Here is a 25,616-nt window from a genome sequence, read left to right as displayed (position 1 = left end):
CATGTAGAGAATGGGCTATGACAGCACCCGAACGAGGCAAGCTGTGGAGCTTTGTGAGATTCCCATCTGTTTCTGCAGTTGACATCTGGGTTATTCCATGTTACTTGCCTTCATGCTTTCCTGTAAAACCAGGCACGTTATTAGGACTCAAAATAGTAGCTCCTCTGGGTCATGTTGTAATAGGAGGGTGTTTCATGATGACAAGTTCCAGCGCTGCACGAAAGCAGTGCTCTTTTATATATGCAAGAAAATAGCAACAGTCTGCTGGCAGGTCATGCATGGCTCAGCTCTTTGAACTTGTACATTACCAAGTGTATGCTGTCTCTGTTCTCTGAGACTGTACTTTGCAATAAGCTCTGTAAATTATCCGGCGAGGATAATAGAGGAGTTTGTGATAGTAGAAGAAAGAGGAATGAATGGCAAATTTATGCTAATGAAAACATCTGTTGAGTATTCTTGCCACTCATTCCTCATCCATCCTCACACACATCCGGAGGTTGTTTAAAGCCAGGTGGAGTAAGGAGGCTTGAGGTTTTTTTTTCCTCTGTGTATACCCTGGGCTCTTGCAAGCATGTAGCTATGTTTGACTTAACGGTGCTCTGTGTGCATTAGCCAGAACTTGCTGGAAAGTAGGCAGGCTTGGTGAGTGTTGAGTTTGGAGTGTCTCAGTGCCTTGACTGTGTGAGCTCTTTATGATGGTGCTGATATGGGTGGTGGCCGCTGGTTGAGAGCAGGAAGCTCTGGAGGACCGGAGGCACTGCCAGTGTGTCCAGTCCTCACTTGGGGAGGGCAGTGGTAGCATGGCGTGCTGGAACTGAGTGGGAACCTTCCTAGAGATAGAGGTGTCCGGGCTTTTTGTCCCCAGCATGTGCCTTGCTTACAGAGGGCTTTAAGGTGTTGCAAACACCTGAGCTGTGGTTAAGGAGCACCATGAGATTGGTGGCTCTTAGTTCCACTTCGGATGGGCTTAAAGGGGAGTGAATCTCCTCCACTTGCTTTTCTAATGTGACAAAACATTGGAATTGGTAGAGAAAGTGAAATGCAACTGGTAACCATTTCTGTAAGCGTTGAGATGTATTTGTTTCCAGAATGTTTACTTCTTGCTGGGAAAAAAAATATAAATAAAAAAACCCAGCCACAAGAAACATAAAATAAGCAACATATTTGCACCCTCTAAGTGCGATAGAGCGCTGAGCTTTTGTTGCCTTGTCCTTATTTATGTTTTTTGTGGTACTGCCTGAAGGTGTCTTACGAGAAGTGGGGCCGTCGCTATTAGAGAATCCTGTAAAACAGCAGTAATAATTGTACAGTGTTCTCTACTGCTATCAGTTCTATAATTATTCATAGACATTTTTTAAAAGCCGTGAGGGACTGTCTCTGCACACATCATTGATTTTGGTAATAAAATCTTGTATTTTAATGGTACCTTTCATTGGAAAAACATCAACTGCTCCATAAAATTAAGACTCATAATACTGTAGGATGGAACTGTTTCCTGTGTTCTTCACAGAGGGATTGATCGAGATGGATTTATTTGGTCACTTAACAGCCTTTAGACCTCGCTGTAAGCCCAGAGCCTGTGGAAGGGCGGCCCAAATCACCATGCTCTGCTCTGCTTCGTTGTGCAGAATGCCACTTTGCCATTAAATACCTTTTTCCCTGTAAGGCAGTGATAGGCGTTGAACTTGCAGTCAGAAAGTCAGTGCTGAGCCAAAGCTCTGTGCTCGTTGTGTTGCAGTTGGCAGGCAGGAGCACGCCCTTAGTTCAGCTGGTCAAATTCAGGAGATGACATGAGCGTGTATTTTAGTGCATTTATTTACTTAGTGTGTGTGTGCTGTATTTCAGGGACTGTTCCATTGTGGGTTTGTAGAGCTGAATCGGATTTAGTCTGACAGGAAAAAGCCCAGTTGTCTGTAGCAACCTGAAATTGATTCCCCCCTCCCTGCCTCCTGAAAGCTGTTCCCTCTTGAATCATCCCTTTAATTTAATGCAGCTAACAGGATGTCCCTGCATGCTTGAACTTAGAATTTCTTTTAATAACAAGTAACCTAGGCAAAAAAATCTGATTTGAGAAGCAGGTGTGATTCCATCCTTATTACTGCTTGGCATCAGTGCTTCTCATCCCACCTCCCTGTGCTTCGTGGCAGGCACTGGAGGCTGTCAGTGGCATTAGTTCCTTACTGCTTTGGCTGCAGAGAACCTCTACCTGCATGCTCTGCTCACACTGGCCTTCCTGTCCCTTTGGCAGTGAGCAAGAAACCCTTTTTCCTTGTCCCCTCTATGACTTGTTCCCATTGACGAGTTCTGCACAAAGGGAACGGAGCGCTTCTTGCATCTCTGCTTGTGCCATTAGCGCAAGTTGCACCAGTCTGTGCTGCGAAACGCCTGTCTCTTCTTGGCTTGTTTTCTGAAAAGGGAAAAAAAAAAGTGCATGAAATTGATATGGCAGAGCCTTCGGCTGTGTGTTCACCTGCCGTTGCTTCCAGAGGAAGCCGTGTCACTCACTGTGCGCAGTGTGCGGCGCTTGTTGGGAAGATTGCTGTCTAATCTTTCTGTTATTTTCACATCAGTCTAAAAATTGGTTTGTTTAATGTGCATCAGCTGAACAGTTCACCAAATAAACTACCCAAAAAGGTTAATCTCCAATTCCATACTGCTTTTACTGTCAAATCCAGCTGTTTCAAAGACAGTAATGACTGTATCTCTAATGATAAATTTCAGATTCAGAGGTAGCAGAGGCAGCTACAACTATCAGGTGCCAAAACTGAGACTTAGAAGGCTTTTTTATTATTCTTATTCTCTGGAAAACTCCATATTTTGTTTATGGCTGTAGTACAAGTCTCAGAAATTGAACAGAGCTTGTGACTGTTCATCAGTAGCTGTTAATACTCATCTTTTCTGGATTTGATCTCTCTGTACTTTAATTTAGGCATTAAATATCTTGAGTTAAAAAAAAGTGTGCCTTTCCTCTTCTCTGTTGTTCATAGAATCATACAATTGTTTGAGTTAAAGGCCATGTGGTCCAACTCCCTGCACTGAACAAGGATACCCACAGCTCCATCATGTGCTCAGAGCCCTGTGCAGGCTGACCTTGGGTGCCTCTAGGGAAGGGGTACCCACCGCCTCTCTGGGCAACCTGTGCCAGTATCTCACCACCCTTACTGTAAAAAACTTCTTCCTTATATCCAGTCTGAATGTCCCCTCTTTTAGTTTGACATTTCCCCTTGTCCTGTCACTAGAGACCCTGCTAAGGAGTCTGTCTACTTCCTTTTTTTTAGCTTCTCTTTGTCATCCTTGAGGACCGTACTGACCATGAAAGCACCTTTTCTTATCTCCTTTTTACCTCAAGTGCTTTCCATCTTCCCAAAACTGTAAGAAAGTAAGAAGAACGCTGTCCTGCATGGTTGCAGCCTGGATTTCCATGTGACCTGGCCTTCATACATCACCAGCAAGTAGGGTAAACATTGCTTAGGGTCTAAATGAGCTTCTAAATGTCTCTGTTTGCATTCCTCCCTTCAGCAGAAACATTGCCTGAGAGCTGGATCTGACCTGGCTCGGATATGTTGATGTTCCTTGACTGTTGTCTGGAACTTCTGACAGTGGGATATTTGTACACTTAAATGTTTCCTCCCAGAAGTATCAAAGGCACTAAGGCTACTTTTCAGCGTGAACATGAAAGGCATTCACGCAGTAGTGCAGCAAGCATTGCCATGGGAGAACAAAGGCTCTTGATAATCACTCCTAATGCCTTTTAAGTTTATGCCTCATTTTTCCCCTTTTTTTCAGACAGCCTCCCAGAGTACTGAGACTTCAGCACCTGACTCACCAAATAATTAACAGAAGGACTCTATCTCTGAAACTTTTGAACACCTCTTTTAATTTTCTTAAACCAGCCAGCACCCTGGCCAAGTTCCAGTTTTGTGTAATTACATTTGACCTAGCTTAATCCCTTGGCAGTTTCAATTGCATGTGGTAGCCTTCTTGGCTCCCTGTCCCGAGCTGCCATTCAATACTACTTCATGGTTTTCAACAGCTGTTCTAATACTGCCATAGAAATGGGTCTATATTCCCGGTGGAAGCACTCCTCACATCTATATCCCATTGCTGAACATCCATATCTCCCACTGGCATTTTGGGAGGTAATGTCTCTGATACTACAGGTGATTCTGTGGAAATCGTAAAGCTCTTTGCATCGTTAAAGATAGATGTCTGTTTGAACTCCTTCATTAGTTGGCCATCTGCACTGCTGAGATTCTTTGAGTTCTACATCTTCAGTACAAGGCATTTATTGCTTAGTCTCCTCAGCTACTGTGTGCTGTAGGACATTATTAGTGCAGGTATTTGTCTTTAGCCTTGAAAACAAAAGTTCTGTTATCAAGCGTATGCTAAATAGGAGCACGTCACTTTCCTGTGCTGACAGCAGCAGGGCTGTATTGGGAAGAGGGAAATGATCAAGGAAAGCAAAAGTCCGGGGCAGCTGAGAAGGACTGAAGAGAAAAAAAGACATCCCAAGTGGATGCTACCAGCATTCCCTACTAATGGGAGAAAGGGATTGTGACTGGATGGAGTACAAGAAATAATCCATTCAAAGGTGCTGTTGTGGCAAATTGATTGCTTACACAAATAGGAAAGCAGATGTATTATCACTGCTCTCCCTTGTTGCTTGTTATCTCGTGAAATTTTGGATGCTTTTGCTATTCAGAACTCTCCCCCTGTGTTTCCCAACACTGCTCGTATAAATCCTTTCTTTCTTCTTTCTCCTTTATCACCAAACCCTTTCGTTCAGGAGAAGGATTTCTTTTTGCTACGCAGAGCACCCTGCAGACTGGGAGGTAGTGCATATGTTGTGCACACAGAAGTTATTCAGCCTTTCATTGAATCTGACTTCTTTCCTCTGGGTCTATCCCATAATTACACACGCTCAAATCTTAAAGTAGTCTTGTCTCTGTTGGTTTCAGTGACACTGAAAATAAAGTCACCAGTGGCGACATTAAGATTTGTCCTCTGTCACAATGAATAAAGTGCTGGAGTTGGAGCCATCTGATTTTGATGTGTGCTGGCCACTGCGTGTAGCTTGGCAGAACGTGATGCAAAGTCAGTGGTGCCCTGTTTAGTAGAATGAAGATCTATCAAATCCTTGTGGTGGTTGCTAGAGAAAATGTGGCAAAGTTTGAGTGGTGGCATATGATGTATCTGCAGTCATTGATGTTGCTTTTGAAGATCTATTTGAATGCTCAATAGAAGAGTGAAATAAATTGCAGTTCACAGTTGTTGGTTTATTACTGGACCCTTTGCATACCGTCCTAAAAACAAATCTTTTTTTTTTTCTTTTTCTTTCAGAGTGCCTTATAATTGGGTGTGCCTGACTGCATCAGCCTTTGGATGGGAGCGCCTTCTCTTGAAACAGCCTTGTGATATCCTAGCTGCCTGTTTTGTTGGGGTAAGAAAAGAAATACGCATGCAGAGACACAAGACTAAGAACACACTTTGAGCAAAAGCAAAATGGCAAAGAAAGGGCAAGCCACACTGGTGCCTCAGTTTGTGAATTTTGGCAGCAGTGAACTTGTGGAGAGAAGGAACAAACTGTAAATCTGCTCATTGTAAGTAAGACAAATCGCAGGCTTAGGTTGCGGCAAGAGAAATTTAGATGAGATGTTAGTAAATGCATTGAGACGTTAGTAAATGAATTCTCTTGCATTGAGAAGAGCTGAGCTCCGGATGGACTACCTGAGAAGCTTGTGGAGTTTCAGTTGTTTGTTGGAAAGGTTTTAGAATCAGCTTAAAAAGCCTCATTGGATGTGCTTTAGGAGAACTGGTCCTTTCATGTAGCGCGGAAACAGGCAGGATGACTTCTGGAAAGTCCCTCTAGCCTGTTGAAGGTTAGAAGTCGGAGAAGGTGAAATTCTTATCTTAACGTTATTCAAAACTGATAAGGTAAAAAGAACAGCTCAGTGTACGTGTGCAGAGGGAGCTGCCTGGTCTGGTGATGAGCTCTGAATCTATGGCAATAGTCTTTGCTACCTGAAAGGTGATGTCCTCCTTCTGGAGTGAAGTGCAAGCATGTAGAAAAGGAGTTCAGCCCTTGGTCTTGGCACCAAGTAATCTAAACCTGTGACAGAACCAGGAGGCTATACCAATTCTTGTTCCTTTATAGCAAATTCTTGGAAGTATGGGTCTCTTCTGTGATCCATATTAAGGGTTTTTCTCTTATTCTCGGGCAGATAATCACACCTGTATAGGTCAGATGTGAGAGGACAATGCTACAGATTCAGGTATACTGAGCAAAATATAAACCATACGTGGAACACAAGCATGAGAACCAAATGTTTGCTTTTCTCTTTGGTTCAAGGGCTGATGGGATGGCAGAGTTTCATATTTCTTTTCTTGTTCTTCTGTTCCTGTTCTTCCTTGTGTTTCTTTGTCCTGTCTTGGCAGCGAACGCACTGCAGGCCTGTTCTGTGTTGAAACTGTGTCCTAAGGATGGCTGCTCACTCAGTCCCCTTGCTTCTCCCTTGCTCCCCCAGGAGCTGCAGGTGACAAACCTCCCAAGGGCTCAGGCAGCCCCAGTGCCTCTGTGTGATCGCTGCCAGAGGAGCAAATTGAAGGCACTTCATCTTCCTTGTGCAGCCAAGAAGTGTAGTGAGATGCATGTCCTGTGTCTGAGGACACCCGAATAGCAGTAGGGAATTCTTCAGCCTCCTGTTGGACTTCACTTGGGATTTGTTTGGTTTCTCTAAATTTGCCTTTCATCCTTAATGTCAGCAAATAGCGATGTCTTCTCTGAAGTTATACGAGTGTCTTATTGTTTGTTAGCATCTTCTGTTTAGCAGAGATAAGCTGTTGGGTCCCAGGGCTGCAGGAGCGTGAAGGAACCGTTCAAATAGCTCTAAAAAATGCAGACGGTGTCAAGGGAGAAATATGGGGATGCCTTTCTGAAACCACCTTTAAATGTTGGTTTTTTTTCCCCTTTGAGTTTTAAAATTCCTGCAAGTATCTGCTCAAATCTCAAAAGCAGCACTCATGCATAGAAGGATGCAATTTCCTCTGTGCCCTCTGATCTTTTGATCTCAATCAATCAAATAAATCCAAGAGCTTGCAGTTCACCTTGTGGCGAAGATGGTTAATTGGTTGAGAGGTTGTGCCAATGGTATTGACCGTTTTCCAAGCTTGTTCTTGTTTATAGTTCTTCTTTATGATTTTGGCCTTTTGGACTGGTCAGGGTGAGATTATTTGCAAAGAATATACATATGCCTGTCAGGATCGGAGTTAACATTCAAGCATTGCTGCTTAGCAAAAGAAAACAATATGCCAAAATTCAATTCACATTTCCCCCGAGGGCTGAAAATAACGACCAGGCTCAGAGCTGAGCCCTGCTGTCTCTGTGGGAGTGGTTGCCTTGCAGCGCACAGCAGTGGTGTGGTGCTTGACTTGCCGGCTGGACCTGAAGATCCGGAGCCTGGCACCTCGTGCTGGGGCAAACCTGGGGCAGAGGAGCCCCGAGGTGTATGTCGCAGCTCTCCGAGGTGCGAGCTCAGTCAATTCTGTAGTTTTATTTGAATGATTTTGCAACTGAAAATTCTTTTTTTTTTTTTCTAATGCTGTGCTCCGTGCCTACATCTGCAAATGAGGTCTTGTGGAACTGCCCTGACCAATGTATCCTCCAAAGCAGTCCTCTTTCCTTTCATAAACGTAAGAAGGGATGTCCTGACCTGAGAGCAAGCTGGTGTGCATTGCGGGCGATGCTCAAGAAAGTCCCTGTGTGTTTTGTGCCGGGAGTGTGGGCAGCTCGTGTGATTCTTTTTGTGTGCTTTGGAAATGGCTTGTTTTGGTGGGCAGCCGCTTGGGTTTTCCCCATTGTCGATATTCATCGAAGCAGTTCCTGGATGGCTCCTGTCTCGTGTTTTCCACAGAGGAGGCTCTCAGCATCCAGGAGCAAGAACCTCGTTTGTCTGTCAGGAGGCGGAATGGTGTCTTATTGACGTTTCTGCAGTCCTGTCAGTGGAATTAACTTCTTTGGGTGAGAGCAGCGAGGCTGTAAGGCAGCAGGCTGTTATTTAAGCATTAGCCTGCAGTGTCTGAGAGCCACACCAGTGTGCTGTGTAGGAATGGTCTGTTGATACAGCCCGATCACGGAAGTAAATACAGCTTATGTCAGAAGCATGTGAATATTTTGAGGTTGTTTTTGGCTTCTTTCATAGGTGAGCAAGTGAAAGCATGGCAGCAAAGCCCACATTTGGGTCAGAGACCATCTCACCTGTAGGTTTGGAGGGGAAAAGCATTCAGTGGTGCGGGAGTTCGGTGTAGCTCTAACACCAGAATGGTTTTTTCCTGATTCAAAAGGGACTGGAAGTTAGCAGCAGGGGTAATACGCACCCTGAATTAAATCACATGGAGGCACGAGAAATAGCAAGGTATTTTTGAAAATATCCATTGCATATATATATTCCTTTTAAGAAACACGTTGAAGATGCCATATCCATAAATACTAATAAGGCTGTTGATTCCAATTTTCAGGTAAGATTAACATTTTATTGAGTATTATATCTGTCACATTCAATGCTTTAGTGTACCATCCTCGCAGGCTTATTAGCATAATTGCAGTGCTTAAGCAACAATAAAAAATTCAACAGTAAAATAGCAGTTAGCATAGGCAATTTGTTATCAAAAGCTTTTACTTAAAGACAGCTTCTGAGCGTATTTATTATCAAGTTAGGGCTATACATTATTTTTATTTAGAAAAACAAGAGGGAAACGATGTAGGGTGTTTTTTTTTTTTTTTAATAGCTAAATCAGAAGGCCTGAAAATTGTCCAAGGCCTTTTTTTTTTTTTCCCCCTCTTTCTTAAAAACTCTCAGTGAATGCACTTGGGGTGGGAAGACAGGATAGCAAAACCTCAGGTCTGGAGCAGGTTGTGATATTCGGAACTCAGCCGAACAATACCGATGGCTCCTCACAACATCCTGAGTGGCCCTTTTAAAGCCAGGGTCAGAATACTGATGGGTGTTCAGGGACCCCTACTGATGGCACAGCCCCTATAGTGTACTTGGGCAGTGATGCTGCTCTTTCCGAGGGTGAATGGATAGATGGTGGCTTTGCATTTGGGGGCTTTGGGTGACCCTGCTGTTTCTGTTCTTCCTTTGAGGTCACATTAGAGAATGTTTTGTTATTCCAGATGCGTAGCTGTGATGTGCATGGGTTTCTGTGCACACAAAGCCATTGGCTGCCAGCATGGCAAGATTTCGGGAGGGCCAAGTTTAATGTGGATGTTTAAAATAAGAAGCTGTAGCTCATAAATAAAGAAGTGAGGTTTAACAACTTGAGAAGTGCTAAAAGAAGAGGTCTGTCAAGGAAAAGATGTGTTGGATGAGAGGAGCAGTTCCGAAGGTGCTGTGTGTAGGGGATGCCGGGGAGCCGCTTCATGGGCTGCGCTTCTGCTCCCTTCATGGCTGTTGGGGGAGTCTGGAGACAGATGTTACAAAGCTTGCTGGAAGCTGTTACTGCCTGAGACTTGACACAGTGCCAGAGTCAGAGCTCAGCTTTCTGTGAAAGGGAGCTGACGGAGCCTCCTGCAGAGGGGGGGTTCAGCTCACTTCGTGTCAGGTTGAGATGCTCTACGTTGGGTGGGTAAATGTAGTCACAAGTCTTCTGCAGACCTTTGAGGTGACAGTGGGCAGAGACATGCAAGCCGTCGTGTTTATTTGTGTGAAATGTGTTCTCTTTCTGTCTCAGTTTCCTTTGCTGTTGGAGGGTGTTTTCAGAGCACTCCTCACTGGAGTTGGCTCCTCCACACCTTCCAGTTTCTGCCTGACTTCCTCTGATAGGCACTTGTAGTCGTCCTCATCTCTCCTCAGACTGCTGTGCGCTGCCTCCCATCTCTGAAATGTGGGGTTTCCTCTCATGTGTTCTTGGCATCCTTTTCCTTGTCCTCCCTCCTGCTGGAAGACCTGCTGTGCCTTGTCATGCTTTTCTACTCACTGCTCTTTCAGAGACTACTCTTCCTTCTTCTCATCGGAGGACTATTGGTAGGTGGTACCCAAATCCTGTGTTGAAAGAGCTGTCCCTGCAACTCAGTCATGCTTGCAGCCTGGACAAACAAGGGGAAATTTGTCTGTTTTCTATTTTTGCTCCCAGTTTGACTGTTACTTCAGCTCACTCTGTGAGGAGAAGTGAAGGCAGCACAGCGCTGGGGGAGAAGCTCATGCTCATAGTGAAACAGGATGTGTAAGCAGGTTGTAGGAATTGGGAAGGGAGCACATGGAAACAGGTGAAACTAAACTGGGCACATATTAGAGAAGTGATGTTCTCTTTACAGACACCTTCTTCTGTGAATATGTGACATTTCAAAGGAGCTGGTTGTTTCAGATCCCCTTTTTTCCTTGGGTACAAAAACCCATGTTATTCTTTGGACATACAGAGAAACTGTATGTTTTGGACTCTTGGGTAGTCATGAGTACCTTGGTACGTTTCTCACTCTCACGAAGCTGCCAAGTTCTACATAGTGTTTAGGCTTTCTCAGCAACCAGAGATCTTGGTGATGTTCCTGGGAAGAAGATAGAATACACAGAAACTGACTGTGGAGAACTGAACTTCCAGGGAACTTCACTTGGAATGAAAATTTGGCTGTGATTTGACTTACAGATGAAATGTGTTCTGTGCCTCCATGAGGACTCACTGATTCTGTCCAGAGAACAAGGAGATTCCTGCATGGTCCCTGCTATTGCCCCTTCTGGCTCTGCCTGTTTGGCTTTATGGTGTTTGACATCTTAGCTGCTGAGCATCTCCTTGCACCCAGCCTTGTAGCTCAGCAGTGGTGTGTGCCTGCAAGCTGGGGCCAGAGCAGCACCCTTGTGGGTGTCCCTACATGCAGGAGGGTCCCTCGCTAATGGGAAGAGCTGGGGTGCTTCCTTACGGTGCTGGCATGATTGAAGGCATTTCCTTGTAGCTCCCACTGGAGATGTGTAATCCTCCAGTAGCTTATGTAGGAAGCACCTCTCAGGTTTCTTGTACAGCCTCTGGCTCAAAGCAGAGTTAAGCTTTAAAGTTAGATGAGATTACTCAGGGCTGGTCATGGCAGCAGTGAGGCGATCATAAGGGATGATGGCCAACAAGAAGCGACTTGCTTTGGGCATAGGCAGTTTTCCTGTGGTGTGAAGGGAACAGAGTGATGAGGTTTTTGGGAGAGAGTCCATGTGGACAGTCAGTCTGGAGTCTGCATTCCCATACATGGAGCTACATCAAATTCCCCTTGAGGTGTTCTGGCAGGATAGGGTCAGCAGCCAGGAGTCCGTGCATGGACACATCTTCCTCGAGGAGCAAAGTGCAGGCATGCTTCTTGCAGGAGAAAAAATTGGCTGGAAGAACTTTGCAGTGATAAATGTCTTAAAAATACTTATGCTGGAATTTGTAAAGCCTGGAACATCTGTTCTCAACAGTGCTTTGATCGTGCTGTGGGGCTTTTAAAATGATACTTCCATGAAATAAGTGAGATCCTTATGGGTGCAGGATTCCTTTCAGTGCCCTTTTTTTTTCATGGAGCAAAAAGGCAAATTTCACGGGGAACATTACATGACTTGAAACACATATTTTAATGGTTAGTATCAACCAAACAATGTTTTATTAGGTGCTAGGAAAATGTTCCAGTTACATACCCCAGGAAGCAAAGCACTCCCATTTACTTTTAAGCGTATGGGAGCTGCACTTTGGGGGGGAAAAAAAAAATCCAGAATTCATTGCTTGTATTTTATTGTATTCAAAACCAAAACAAACTCAATGAAACAAGCTTAAACATTCTGCAGTTGTTAGAAAGGGGCTTTTTTAGGTTTTGTTTGCAGGCAGAGCTGCAGAGGAGCCAGGATCAGCACATTTGCGGAAGGATAGTGCTGCTAACAGTTATAGGACACTGACAATTTACTTTCCTGACTGCACTGTTTTTGGATGGAATAACTTTTTAGTCATCTGCTTTTCTCTGAAGAGTCATCCTTTCCTTGTCGTTTTAGCAGGCTTCTGCACATTGCTTTTCAGGCAGCTGTATGTCTCGGGCTGAAATGTTGTGATGTTGAACATCTTCAGTGTTTTATGGAGCATGGAGAGCTCTGATAGCAGAGCTGCGTTCTGCTCCTCCTCGCAGCACGACGTCTGACAGGAGGATTTCCTGATGCATCATCTGCTTTCTGCTGCTCTGCCTTCGTGTAGGGAAATCTCCTGGGCCAGGTTTGCAGAAAGCAGGCCTGGAAATGGGCGTTCTGGGAAGCACGTGCAGACAAAAGCAACGCCCTAAGCTTGGCTGCTGGAGAGAGCTGATGGCCATCCGTCACTGGGAACAGAGCTCTCTATCTCCGTTCCTTGAGGGAGCTCAGGCCATGTTTCCAGGCAGGTATACTGTAGAGGAAGCCTGAGCTTGCACAGAACTTGATAGTTTCAGAGCTGGAAGTGGGAAAGTTGCATCATTGCCTGAGTGCATCCATGCCTGCAGTGAGGCGAGGTTGCCATAGATCCCACAGAAGCCAGAGCACCTCAGGTGAGGGGCTGAGCTGGGGGATGCTGTGCTCAGCCCACATCTTTGCCTGGAGCAGCTCTGCGCTGAGCTCCGCTGATATACACACATCAGGAAGGAGCAAGAAACCGAGATGTGGAAAGCCAGGAGTCTGCTTTTCTGCTGTGTTCACATGGTCATCTCCTTCACACCCCTTCCTTGCTCCCACTGCCCCTTCCCTCCACTGTATCCATCAGCTCTCCACAGGAAACAGGTCACAGTGTCTTCATTTAAAGTCTGCCAGATCTGTGAAAGGAGGAAAAATTACAGTCATAAATAACAGAGTACAGCTTTCTAGTAAGGCTCTGTGTGTCAGGGGTTAATTTATGAACACTAAATTGTTTAATTAATTTCGGCAGCACCTAACAGGTGAGCAGGCTGCTTATTACTATGACATATCAATTTATAGCATTTTTTTCCTAGCTAACACCTGTGACTCAGTTCTGTTACATGCTCGTACTGTCTGTTAATTATTTACTGATGATTTAAGTACGGCATGCAAACAAAATGCTCTTACGGCAGAGGCTGCATTGAATGTGTAAGATTCTTGGTATTTATGCCACTGTACCACCAGATAGAATCCCACTGAGATCCCTGAGCCCCTTTCTGGGGGCAAGAGGCAGCCTCCTGCCCTGCAGAGCTCACACACAGCAGGGCTGGTGAATGACTTGACAACTGTACGCCGGTAGATGTGTGTCCTTTGCTCCTTTGCAGATTGATTTCTGCCATCTTGAGTGACTTTTCTGGGTGGCACACGAGAGATTCCCCTCTCCAAAGGCTCATTCTCCTTCATAAGCAATGGTAGAAGAAAATGTTTTTAAAAAGAAACAGTGTGATGTTCCCCCCTCCCCCACCCCCCCCTTTTTTTTTAAAGAATAAAATAGTATGAAAGTCAAGTAGCAGATCACGCTCTGACTAAGCTGGTAACTTATGATCCTCTGCTATTTTTGTAACATTTTTAGCTTATGACCAGATTTTTCTAATATTAGAACATTGCCATAGAAAGTGTGTCAGAGTCCCAGGCTGCCAGAATGTATCACTGAGCAGAATATACATTTCTAAGCAATGTGCAGGAGTAGTCCAGTAAGTTCTTTGTTGTGGTTTTAAATTGCTGCAATTTCATTTTTTGATTCACTTAGCAGAGCACAGAGCTGCCTTTTGTTCCTCGTGCGGTCGGACGCCGAAGCCCCATCCCAGCTGTGCCTCTTGCAGACCGGAGTGAGGGAGGGGAGGCAGCAGAGTCTCTTTGCTGGTTGTTTTTCAGCTGGTGTAGACAGCTGTAAGTCAATTCAGGCCATAGTGACCACGTGGATTTTATGGAGGTTGAGAATCCGGTCATACAGCCTGTGTTTTAGTACGGAGGCAGCTCTGGAGATGGTTGTCCTGTTCTAGGTAGGCAAGAAAATACATGCCAGGTCTCTCTAAGCTAAAGAAAGGCGTGCGAGAACAAATAAACATCTGTGTTCAAGTACAAGAGAAGGCGATTACTGAGGAAATCTCGGAGTTTACGAGAAGGATTTTTTTATAGGTTCAAATCTGCTGTGGTTTCAGAGTACCTAAGGACACTTAAAATAATGAAACTCCAGACAGTCCAGCCCAAACACGCATGACACAGAGCAGCAAAGCAATCATTGTGCTTAGCACTGCCAATCAACTGGCTAATGCAACAGCTGCTCCGGGACTTTGCATTTAATTTTTGTCTGGATAATGACGAGGAACACAGGGTTAATGGTCTGTGTCCGGTTTCCCTCCAAAGTGCTTTATTTGCACTTTGTGGCTATTTTTCATGGTTCTTTGCAGCAGCTCAAAAATGTTAACTGACCTGAAGAAATCAACAATGAATGCTTCAAAAATTCAGAAAGAAAAGCTGGAAAGGATGTTGCTTTCTAGCTTCTCTCGTGAACACCTTGTACTCAGACTCCCTTTGATTAAGTAACCAGTAAAACCTATTCACATGTACTCCAATTAAAATTTAATGAAGCAAGAGGATGTATTCATATATGCTGACTATGCGGGAGGAATGGATTCCAGTAACTCAGCTCAGCAAGCCCTTGCTTAGCATTCAGGGCTCGGTTTACTAGAAAGCTCCTCTGTGGCCATTGAGCTCGTCTGGCACAAGCAGCCCTCCAGATCTGCGTTCTTACAGTAACAGAGAGAGGCGTTGATGGCTCATATAGGAAGAAGCTCGGCTGTTTTGTATGGCAGAGCTTTAGGGTGAAGCCTGGCTTGGCTGATTGCATGGGTGAGGCAGGGCTTCTGTCCTGATGTGCTCCATAGGAAGGGCTCTGGGAGTTGCTGGATGCATGCATTTGTTACATCTGCCCTTGTGTCAGAGCTCCCTTCAGACGGCACTTGAATGAGCGGAGCGTCATGTACCAACAAGGGAAGCCCTGTCGGCCCTGATTTATAGATTGAGAAACTGCTGCTCAAGTGGAGGCTGTATGACAACTTAACCAGCGTCAGAAAATAGCCAGGCTTTTAGTGCCTCTGCCTTCGCTGTAGGTTCACTGGGCAGTTGTTTTGGTGCTTGCGTTCCCAAAGGATTATCACCCTGCTTTGCACAACGTTTCGCTTCTAGAAACCTTGCTCCCACCAGTGGGGAATGCACAGATGTCTGCTTGGACAACGAAATTACTTTCCAGGAGTGGTGCAGAGCCATGTTTACTTCCACAGTCTGTCTTCCCTGTGCTTCTACCTCTCAGTCTGCTGCAGAGCTCCTGCATCATCTTGCAGCCAGGGATGTTGAAGGAATGGTGCAAAAGGAACTCATCTGCACTTTTGCATCACTACGGTGAGAATGATCAGCTCCTGCAGGGATTGATATCCCTCCTGAGTGGATTGTGGCTGTGGGGTGATGCAGCGCATCTCCGTTAAAGGGCATTTTTGGATGCGCGATGAAAGATCCTGCTGTTATCTCCACCCTTAGTAACGGGCTGGGCAGCAGAACGGAAATGCCATGGTGGAATTTGCCTTTGGTGCTGACCCTTACATGACAAGCGAGACCTCCTCATCCCCAGACCTTTGTTTCGCCTGTAGCCAGAACACAAAGCAGTGCTTCATCGCCATGGCTGGCTGTTCTGAGCTGGGCTTGACTCGGTGGCAGAGCTGCAGCGGTATTTCATGACATGTATTGGCTTCCCAGTTAGTGTCCTCTGCAGTCCCCATTCAGTCCTGCAAAAGCCCCCACTCGCTTTGCTGTAACAAAGCATTGAAGAAACCTTCGAGGGAAGATGTGAATCTGGAGCTGAGATCTTGTGCTTCTTTTTGGCCTTGAAAGTTGCCCTTGGAACAGTAAGCATGAGATTTCTCTTGAAACCTTTTTTGTGTGCCTTTGTGAAGAAATAGCTGGAAGGAGAAGACCTGTCGGTTGAGCTCTGAATGAGAAACCTATTGGCTCTGAATATACTGGGGACATTATTTAAGGTCAGTTGATCTGCGAGAAGGCATGGCTTATCTAACGCAGCCTAAGGTTAGTTATGCAACCGGGCTGTTCTTTGTTGTGAAGAACAACTTCAGTGTGTGCCTGTGCAAATCAAAGGTCTTGCTGAAGGCGGGTTGTGTTCTGGCTGGAAGCCACTGGGTGTCCTCCTCTGGTGATTTTCCTTTTGTAGTTATCATTGCAGAAATCTGAAAAGGTTTCCAGTGGGAAGGCACTCAGCAGCCGCGTGCTGCAGGAGCAGAGCTGCTGGGAGAAGCGTGCTTTGGGTGGTGGCGTTGGGACCACGAGCACGTGGGATGGCTTCGGAGCAGACTTCATTTCTTTCTCTTTTCCTCTGAACATCTCTGTGTCATAGCCCATCTCACTGGACTGTCTAGACGCCAAAGTGAGGCGCTGTTTTTAAGGCAGACACCAAAGAGGGTTGTTTTCTGCCTTCTTGCTTCTAAAAGAGGAGCTATAACCATTTGCCATTTGTATTGGTTTGAAATAGGAGATTCGCAGCGTGGCACTGATGCTTCCTTTCATGGAGAGCCTTCACTCTCATATGGAAACACACTGCCCCAAAGTGCCATTCTTTCTCCTAAGAAACTCAACGTCAACCAGCAAATCAAAGAGGGGGATTTTCCTTTAAAGCTGGGATTGGTCTCCCGAGCAGCAGGGGCATGCAGATTTGGATTTGATCCTTTCTGCCTAGTGAGAAATGCTACTGCACAGCAAAACATAGTTTTCAGCAATGTTGTCATTGCAGTAGGGAGCATGGAGCCAGTGGTGAGGTGGTCCTGGTGGCTGTGCCTGGGTGCCGTGGGGATGGGATGCCCTGGGGCTGGGGACAGTGTTCATATCCCCGCCAGTTCAGGTCTGGACTGGGGACCAGAAGGGTTTTTCCTACTGGTCTCCTAATCTGGAAGTCTTCTGGGTGGTTCTCCCTTTGAAGCACGTGAAGGTGTTAGTTAGGGGCTTCCTTTGCTTCACAAAATCAGATTCCTCCTTACCCCTTCTCAGCATCCAAAGTGATTAGCAGTTTCTATAATTCCAGGAGTATGGATTTTATGAGGACCCCTGGCAGTCAGGGCTGATTGCGCTCTCCCCCACTGTTTCTTAAGTAGTAAGGAATCAATGTGTCGGGAGGGACTGTGCCTGACATCTATTAATTACAGTGTCCCCTTATGTCTAGTGTACCAGAAAGGGCTCTGAAAGGCAACCCCTTTGCCCTGGCTAATTGATAGAAAGACAAATGGGCACAAATGAAAGTCAGCTGCTTCCAAGAGAAAATGAAATTGTGTTTTGTAGTTGGAATGGGAAGGAGCAGTGATAAAAGGAAATAAAACATACGATACCGTGAGATATTTGGCTCTAAGAGAACCAGCAAATAGTCCCACCAACCCTGCCGTGCCCCATCCCAAATGCTGGAGAATGAAACACATCCTAGCACTGCATCAAATGGAAGCATTGTGGAGCTCTCGGGTGAAGGATAATTGCTGTTTTCTTCCTATAAACCATAGAGGAGGCAATTTTGAAGCTTTACCATACAGACTGCTGCAGTCTGTATTAAGCTGGATGTGACAGCAGTGTTAAGAATTGTGGCACTTGTGGTTACGGCTTTGGGATTCCATGTATTTACTTTCTAGGGAACTAAAATTCAAAGCAGCTTTATGGCTGTCACGAGAACATTGTCAGTTTCCAAAGAGGTGGGTAAATGTGCATTGATCTTACCTAATATGTCCATATCCTATTTTCTGGGTGTTCCCAGTCAGAAGAAATAGGTTAGACAATTGTTTCTAATTGCTAAAATAGCAAAGTTATTTTACTACAAGACAACTTTTGTTGTTGTTGTTTTTTTTTCCTCCAAAATAAAGACAGTGTTTTGTTATCCCAGAGCAGAAGTTTTCATACAATTACTATTACGAGCCGAAGTACGGATTTAATAACAGCATGCGCCATCTGCCACCAGTGGTGTAAGAAGACCAAACCCCGGGCTGCTGGAACAGCTGCAATTTGTAAATTGCAGCAATGCTGTGGTGCTTCATATCCTTCTCCTGTGCTGAGTATGAAGCAGGGGAGAGAAAGGGGTTCTGCTCATCCATCCCTGAGCGTGGGACTGGAACAGGATCCCTTCCCATGGTGCTTCTGAACGATCTCTTCCTTCTCATTTTCTTGGATTTGTGTTCGACAATGGTACTATTTCTTCCTTTCTAGGACTGAGGGTCCTTTTGATGAGCTGTGGTGGATTTCTTGCTGCCTTAAGAGACAAACAAACATATTTTCCGCTTTTTAAAATGTGTTTTGCGAAATGTGTATTTCTGTCAAATTACATTTTCCTCCACAGCATTTTTCTTTATATAGAAAATGGTATTCCACCTCTCAGACCTTTGTTAACAGCTATTCTGCTAGCTAAATGCCACTGAATTAAAAGGAAACAGAAATAAGAAAAATAAGAAGAATGTGATATATTAGGACATAGATTTTAGTTGACCATTTCAATCCCAGGTAGAAGAACTGCCTCTCTCTTCTGAATGATGAGATGTTCTGGAGGTGACCGCCCTGCTATTTTGTCTTATAGGACGTTGTATTTCCATAACACTGTTGTCCCTGTGCGTAAGGATGCGCTCCTTGGATTGAACTCCGTTGCAAAGCATGAAATAGAGGCATCCACTTACTACATGCTGTACAAAATGGTAGAACCTTGTAGCAAAAATGTTTTCTTGTGGAAGAGCTATCAAAGGAAGCAGGCTGCTTTCAGGCTACAGTACACTCATATTTTATTCTATATATATATTTAATTTTTTATTTTATAGTACTGCAGGCAGTAGTTGCAGCCCTTACCTTGAGGCACTGCCTCGAGGAAGGAGCTCTGCAGCCTCTCTGAGGGCTGCGCTGCTGGAATCTGTGCTCCCTTTTGCCTCTTGTGGTCCTTGCCCTTGGCCACACAAGACCTGGGTCACCTCTGTAGGACCCCTGCCAAAGGAGCATGCTGCTGGATTTGGCACCTTGGCTTTTGGAGCTGACCTCTGAAGTGCCCAGAGTAACGGGGTCACTTCAGACATATCTGTCTAATAAAAGCTGCTCTTCCAGATTCTCGCCCAGAGAGGCCACAGCCACTTTGCACACACTGAGCTGATGCCAGGCACTGTTAGTGCTGGGATGGCTGGGGAAATTAGGGCATCTCTGGAGGCACTGCAGGATGTGAAGAGAACCTTCACCCCATCCTGCTCAGGTTATTGGAGAGGGAAGGCATTTGTGCCCAGCAGTGCTGGTCAGTGAATTTTCCTAAGGGAAGAGGCAGAATATGTTTTCCTGGCATCTCTAACGGCTGGCTGCCAGAGCTGGTGCTGTGTTGCAGGTGAGAATCTCTCTTGCTAAGGAGGCTGTGGTCGGTTGGAGCTAGGTCCTGCTTCCTGAGAGCTGTACGAGAGCGACGTGACTTCAGCAGAAGTTTTATTATCACATTAGTTTCCATAGAGATGTTTGGAGCCATTCCTGGCACTGGGTTAAGCTGCAGCAGCAGTGTGAGTGAGCTCCATGCCGGTGCTTTGGGGAGGGACAGGCCAGCTGATGGCTGTGCTAAGGTGCTGGGGGGGAGAGGTCACATTAGCATAAATAAAGCTGTTCCCATGGTCTGTTTGCTGCATCAGGTCTGTCTTTGTGGTGTGTTTCTTTGGAGTGCATGCGATATCATCAAACTTGGAGAGATCCCTGGGTCTGGAGAGGCTCTTGCAGAAAGAAAGCAGTGGGGAAACCAAGTGCCCTTGAAATTGGGCATGCTGGAGCTCCGTAGTCACTCTGATCTATTATGATTTATAAGAATGCTTTCAGCTTAGTGCCTACCCTCAATTTAAACATTTGATCAAATAGTTGAAAAGCACGTTTTGAATTGCCTTGTGTTAATCTAGATTTACCTACAGCCATTTCCCAAGTACTGGGGCTATTCATAGGGAGTACTGTAGGGTTTCAGCAGTCCTGCTCCAGCTTGGAACCAAGTAAGCAATATTTGTACAGTCCTCTCTGTGCTTGTCTTTCAAACGCATCCTTTTTGGCATGTTTGACAACATCAGGTAAAGTCACTGCATGGCTCGAGTGATACAGTTGCCACTTTGATTTCCATAGCTGTGGTTGTAATGGCTTTTGCTGTATGCTCTTAGGCATCTCTTTTACTGGCAAGGAGGGGTGGAGGAACGCAACTTGTGGGGGATTATACATACCCGTCATGGCCTTTTTTAGATCTCAGTGCTTGACCTCTTACTTATCCCATAAAGGAGCCTCTCCAGCAGTGGCTAATCCCAGGGTTTATGCAGGCAGGCTGAAAGCCAGGTCCTCCTGGGTGGGTGCAAGATGCATCAAGGGGTTCAAATGATTGTGTCCTGGCTTGCCTCAACTAATCTCAGTTGAAGCAGCTGGAGGACTGGGTAACGCACTGTTATGCCACCAGTGCTTAATCGATGCCAGAAAGAGCACAACAGTGTTATGACCATTAAGAATATTTGTGTGCAGAGTGCTAGGCAGCTCCAGAGAGGTGCAGAACTGGGGAGTCCCTGTGTCAGGCTGGGACTTCAGAGCTGATCAGGTGACTTGCCATAGGGTTGAAATGCTTGCTATAGGCAATTCTCTCTTCCTCATCAGTAATACTTAATTTTCTGGTTGTTTTGCTATTTTTATTGTTGGATTGATGTTCACGTTGTAACAGAAGGTGAAGTCCCTCTCTGGGACCTTCAGTGTGGTTGAAAAAGATGCACTTCTCTGAGAGTCAGAAGCAGCGCAGTCAAGGATCCTGGAGTAGAGCACGTGGCTGTAAACAGCAGTCTGGAAAATGAACTTCTCTGGCTAAAATATCAGCGCTCTCATCTGTTGTATAGAGGGTCAAACTGCTATAAATGGCACGATTCAGTCTGACGCTGGAGCCAGCCGGTTACCCATCTGCACTACTGGCAGCGTCCTTCCAGTTTAGAAGGGTTCTTAAGAAATTTTTGCTTAGATTAGAAGAATTGCATTCATGCTCTGCAGCAGGGACCCAGAAAAAAAAAAAAAAACCCAGCAGCAACCTAGTTCTAAATATTTTGATTACTTTTGAAAATAGTAATAATCTAATCATAGCAAATGGCACAATATTGATGTGTAAACAGAGGTTCAAATGTTGCTCAGTGATTTTACCCATTGCATGTAGTGCCTTGGGACCCCCTTCATGGATTACAGCCCAATTCTAGTTGCTTTTTCAAACACAAAATCAGTCCTTTCCTCCAAAGAAAAGCTTCTTAATGAGTCTGTGTACACAGTAGCATGCACAGATAGACTTGGTGATGCCTTCTTCTGTGAATTCATGCTGCATTACTGAGGAGAGCGTTGTTGGCAAGCTTTCCAGTATTCGTAAAAGGTCTACACAGGGTGATAAAATCTTGTTGTTGGGAAAATTGGGCTAATTTGGAGATTGAGGGGCGTGAGAACAAAAGATGCTTTACTGTAAATTGTAGGTAGATAACAACAGAAACTCAGATATTAGAAGAAACTGGGTATCGCACAAACCACACACTTTCACATCACTAAAACAAGAGCTGTGCTCGCATAGAAACACGAACCTCTTTGCAAACCGCAGAAAGTAAAAGGGAGCACTCCTGTTTCATTATTGATCTAATTGCTCTTTTCTTGATATGAGAATAGATATGAAATGCTCTTGAATATTCCAGCATGCACAAAAAAAGACTGTCTTTTTTGGAAACTTTTAAAGGCGCAGCGCATACTGACAAATAGCGAGGCCATTTAGTGCAGAGTTACGACTGGCTGCCTAATGCCACCTAATTGTTCTTCTGGAATGGAATATATTAGAGCTTTGGTGAGAACTTTCCACTCCGGAGTGATATTAAATGAACAGGGTTGAGGCCATGCTTTACGGTGACTAATCAGTTTTGGATGCTCAGCTGGCGCAGTCTTCAAGTATGTCTTGTTTTAAGAAAACCATCCTCTGAAAACTGAGCACTTTGGGGAACCTCTGTGTTGGGCGCCCCCAAAGCTCCCTTGCATCCCAAATGGAAGGCTCTCCCTTCCAACCCAGATCCGTGGTTCTTTGTGGTCTCGGCCTTTCTAAGTTCTTTCCTTTGGTTTTACAGTTCCATTTAAGACCAGGTTTCCCAAGTACTGTGTAAATGTGGGCCTGTGGGACTTGTGTGAAATACACGTGATTTTAAAAACTTGTTGTGTTTGTAAGAACAAACATGCATACGAATGAGGTTCCTGGATCAGCCCAGCAAGGACTGGATGGGTTTCAGAGATGTCAGTCTGGTGAGGTGTGCATGTCTTGGGGGGGGAGGGGGGAGCTGTGAAGGTGAGCGTTGGGCTGTGCTCACCTCCATGTTTCACAGCACTGTTTCATTTATGACCCCTACCAGCTTTGCTGCTCTCTCTGCCAGCACTTGCACTTCCAGCTCTTTGCTGCAGAGCTGGGTGAGATCTCAGTGCCAGCTGCCAGAGGGACGGGGCTCCAGGGCTCTCCTTCAGGCTTTGAGCTCTGGTGGCATCAGACAGACCATCCCTCCCTTGGTTTCTGGAGTTCCCTAAGCGTCTCTGTCAGTGGGCTGTGATGCTGGAAGTGCATTTGCGAATGTAGCTTGGGATTCTTGGCTAGAACTGCACAGTGCCTGCTCTTGTAATGCATAGCTCATCCTAAGCAACCAAGGGAAGGGGTGAGAGAAGCAAGATGCAACCTTTAATAAAATGTTTTTGAAGCACTTTAGTTCCTTTAAGAACTAATTTTCACTTCCTAAAGTCTTCAGCGCTTCAGAATGGTCTAGAGACTTGCAGAAAAGGTCACTTCCAGCAGTAACTAATAATAAGAGGTGGAGAGGATGAGGGACTTCTCTCGATAGCTCGTTCTTTAGACATCTCAATGACTTGTTTGATGAATCAGCGATGAATCCTTGCCTGGATCCCCTGGCAATTTGCTTTACCTGTAAATCATGTTCAGCCCGTTGTAACTTTCCTTTCCTGCTTATTGATTTTTTTTTTTTCCTCTCCTCAATAAAAAGAAATGAATTTGTTCTATTTAAACCAAGATGAGGGTGAGTCTCCGACTTGCAAGAACACGACTGCGTGGTTGGAAAGAGGTCACTTGTACAGGGCAGCGGCTCGGCAGTACTTGTCCAGATCGATGCTTTACAGCGCGTGTTCCTTTTAAGGGAATTTTCCCTCGAATTGTCATGCAGTCCCAAGGCACTGAAGACAAACTTGCACAAACCCATCCGAGCGTCAGCCTGTCAGAAATGCAAAGAACGCGTTGGCTTTGGGTCTCTGTTGCTGAGCCAGTAGAAGAGGAGGTAGACATTTGTTTTAGGCAGATCAGACCGAGCCCTGCTCTGATTTGTTTGCATTTGTGCAGTTTTTTTTTTTTGTTTTGTTTCTAGAATGGCAACTGAATATAGAACACAGTGTGGGAAAAGATCAAGTAAAGTTCCTTTCAGAAAAGCTTCATCAGACAGTTGCCAAAAAAAAAAAAAGAGAGAGAAAAAGATGATGATTTTGTTCATTGTTTCCTCAGCACTCAGAACAACCACTGCTTTTGAGTCAAGGTGAATTGTTGATGAGCTTGTAGGCTTAAATGGATGTTGCCAAGATGCAAGTAAACACTCTGCAAGCCTCCAGATGCTGCCAGGAGGAGAAATGAACGTTTGATGCTGGAAATGCACAGATTGCTTGTTCAGGGCCCCTTTCCTGAAGGATTTCTGAACTTCTTGTTAGTTGATATTTCATGCCAAAGGCCTCTGTTTGGGCTGCGTCTCTGTTAAAAGAGTGCTGTAGCAAAAGGCCTCCTCTACCTGCAGTGAAGTGCCAGCAGAAGCTGTGCTGGGAAGGGTGAAGGGGCAAAGGAAAGAGCGTGAAAGCAGTGCTTTGATCAGGATTTCAGCAGAGCTGGTCATAGGCAATGCCAGCCTTCTGAAGGTAGCAATGTTAAGCAGTAACAGCAGTATGTTGCCTTCCCCCAGTCAAGGAGGGACATTGCTGTGCATCCAGGACAGGGGGAGGCTGAGCTGGGGAGAAGTGATTCTCCCTAAGCTCCATGGAGAGCTCTGATCCCTCAGTTCTCTGGTTGAGAAGCTGGAGAGCATCAGAACACACACGTTTTCTTTCCATTCTTTTTGTGCCACTGCCAAATCCAGCATCGCGTGCGCCTGATTTTTAGGTGCTCAGCCCACACAATGCCATGTTGAATCCTATGAATCAAAACCAAACCAACTTCCACTTTCCAGGAGCAAAGTCCCATTCCCACAGAAGGATCCTGCCTTCCTGAGCTCCCAGCAGTCTCAGCTCAATGATGTTCATCCTTCCTTCACAAACCACAAATGGTGCTGCCCCAACTACCCATCCAGAGGTGATGATGTTTCAGTGGCAGCTGGAGTGGTTCCTGCCTCTCAGCTTGGAAGCCACTTTGGCATCCTCTGGAACAGGACCTATCGTTGGCTGTTTGTCTGAGCCAGGATTTTCACCATGCTTAACTTCTGTTGCTCCTGGTAGACGCGTCGGTTTTCATTATATCTTTAGATAAGGGTCATGTGAAGTCGGCTTCTGTTTTGTTTTCTCACCAAAAGAGTGATTCATATTCAAATAGAAGTGCTGTATTGCTCTAAGCCAACCTTTTCCCCATGTGCTAATGGGAGGAGAGGGAGACACAGGCGTGGACTGAACAGAATTATTTTTCTCCTGCTGCATTTAGAAACTTTCCAAGTGTTTTTTTTGTTTGGGAGGGGAAAGCACAGGAACTTAATTGCCTGGCATGAGAGAATCCTGGTCTTTATGTTCTTTATGTTTTAAGAAAACAAGATAAGCCCAAATCTGATCATGTCTGTTTAAACTGTCATATGCTACCAGCAGTATTGTCCAAAAAAAGGGGAACTTACATTTCCTTTGAACTTGGTGGGTTTTTTTGGTCATATTTGTTAATGTGGTCCTGTATTTTGTCTTTGTTCATGATGTTGGTTTATAAGTTGCTTGCGCTGTGTCTTGTGGCATTTTCTGTGGCATCAGCTCATGATCCCCACTGCTGCTTCGAGCATTCTTCCAAGGAGCTGGTTGCCACCAGGAGAGCTGCACAGTCCTGCACACGTTTCTCATCTTGTTAGAAATGAATGCTGGCTAGTACAAATCCAAATTGCTGGAGAACTTCATCACAGGTACTCTAAAATAGGGTGAGCAGGTGTTGGAATTCCAGCTGTGGGTTTGTACATGCAGACCTGTGTTGCTTTGTCACCTGCAGCTCGAAGTGAATGGCACTGCAGATCTCGTGGAGCCTACAGCCTGGTCTGGGGAAAAACCCTCATCCAAACTGAGGTGATAGTCTATTTCATTGGAATCTATTAAATCAGAGTGAATATTCTTCCTCTGATTAAGAAGACCTTAACGAGTGGAGCCTACTCAAGAGATTTGCCATGGTTTACACCTACAGATTTGGCCATGTGGAATGATCCCTTCCCACATACTGTTTCCATTCAGAGTCTGTGTGAAACTGATTGAATATTTTTAAGGTGCATTGAGATTTTTAAGTAAATGTGGTGCAGGAAGAGACAATGATGCTTTTAAAAGTGACACCAGATGAGCTGCTAAATCTCGGAGAGTCAATGGACTTCAGTGGGACATTCGTGGCCGTGTCCTTTGTGTTGATTTGGCACT

The 25,616-nt window shown here is 45.2% G+C and overlaps 1 protein-coding gene across 10 annotated transcripts in view; it reads left to right on the top strand.

Annotated features, from left to right (window-relative positions):
• LPP (LIM domain containing preferred translocation partner in lipoma) overlaps positions 1–25,616 on the top strand; it is a 318,284-nt gene that overhangs the window by 56,249 nt on the left and 236,419 nt on the right. For all 10 annotated transcript variants that reach the window (XM_046898474.1, XM_015291433.4, XM_046898475.1 and 7 more), the window contains one exon: positions 5,341–5,440. The gene's annotated coding sequence lies outside the window, so the exon portion shown is untranslated. The remainder of the gene's footprint in view (positions 1–5,340; positions 5,441–25,616) is intronic.

Source organism: Gallus gallus, chromosome 9, assembly GCF_016699485.2.
Source record: "Gallus gallus isolate bGalGal1 chromosome 9, bGalGal1.mat.broiler.GRCg7b, whole genome shotgun sequence".
NCBI lineage: Eukaryota > Metazoa > Chordata > Aves > Galliformes > Phasianidae > Gallus > Gallus gallus.
Note: the sequence above shows the minus strand (reverse complement) of the source record. Positions and strands in the feature narration are given on the sequence as shown.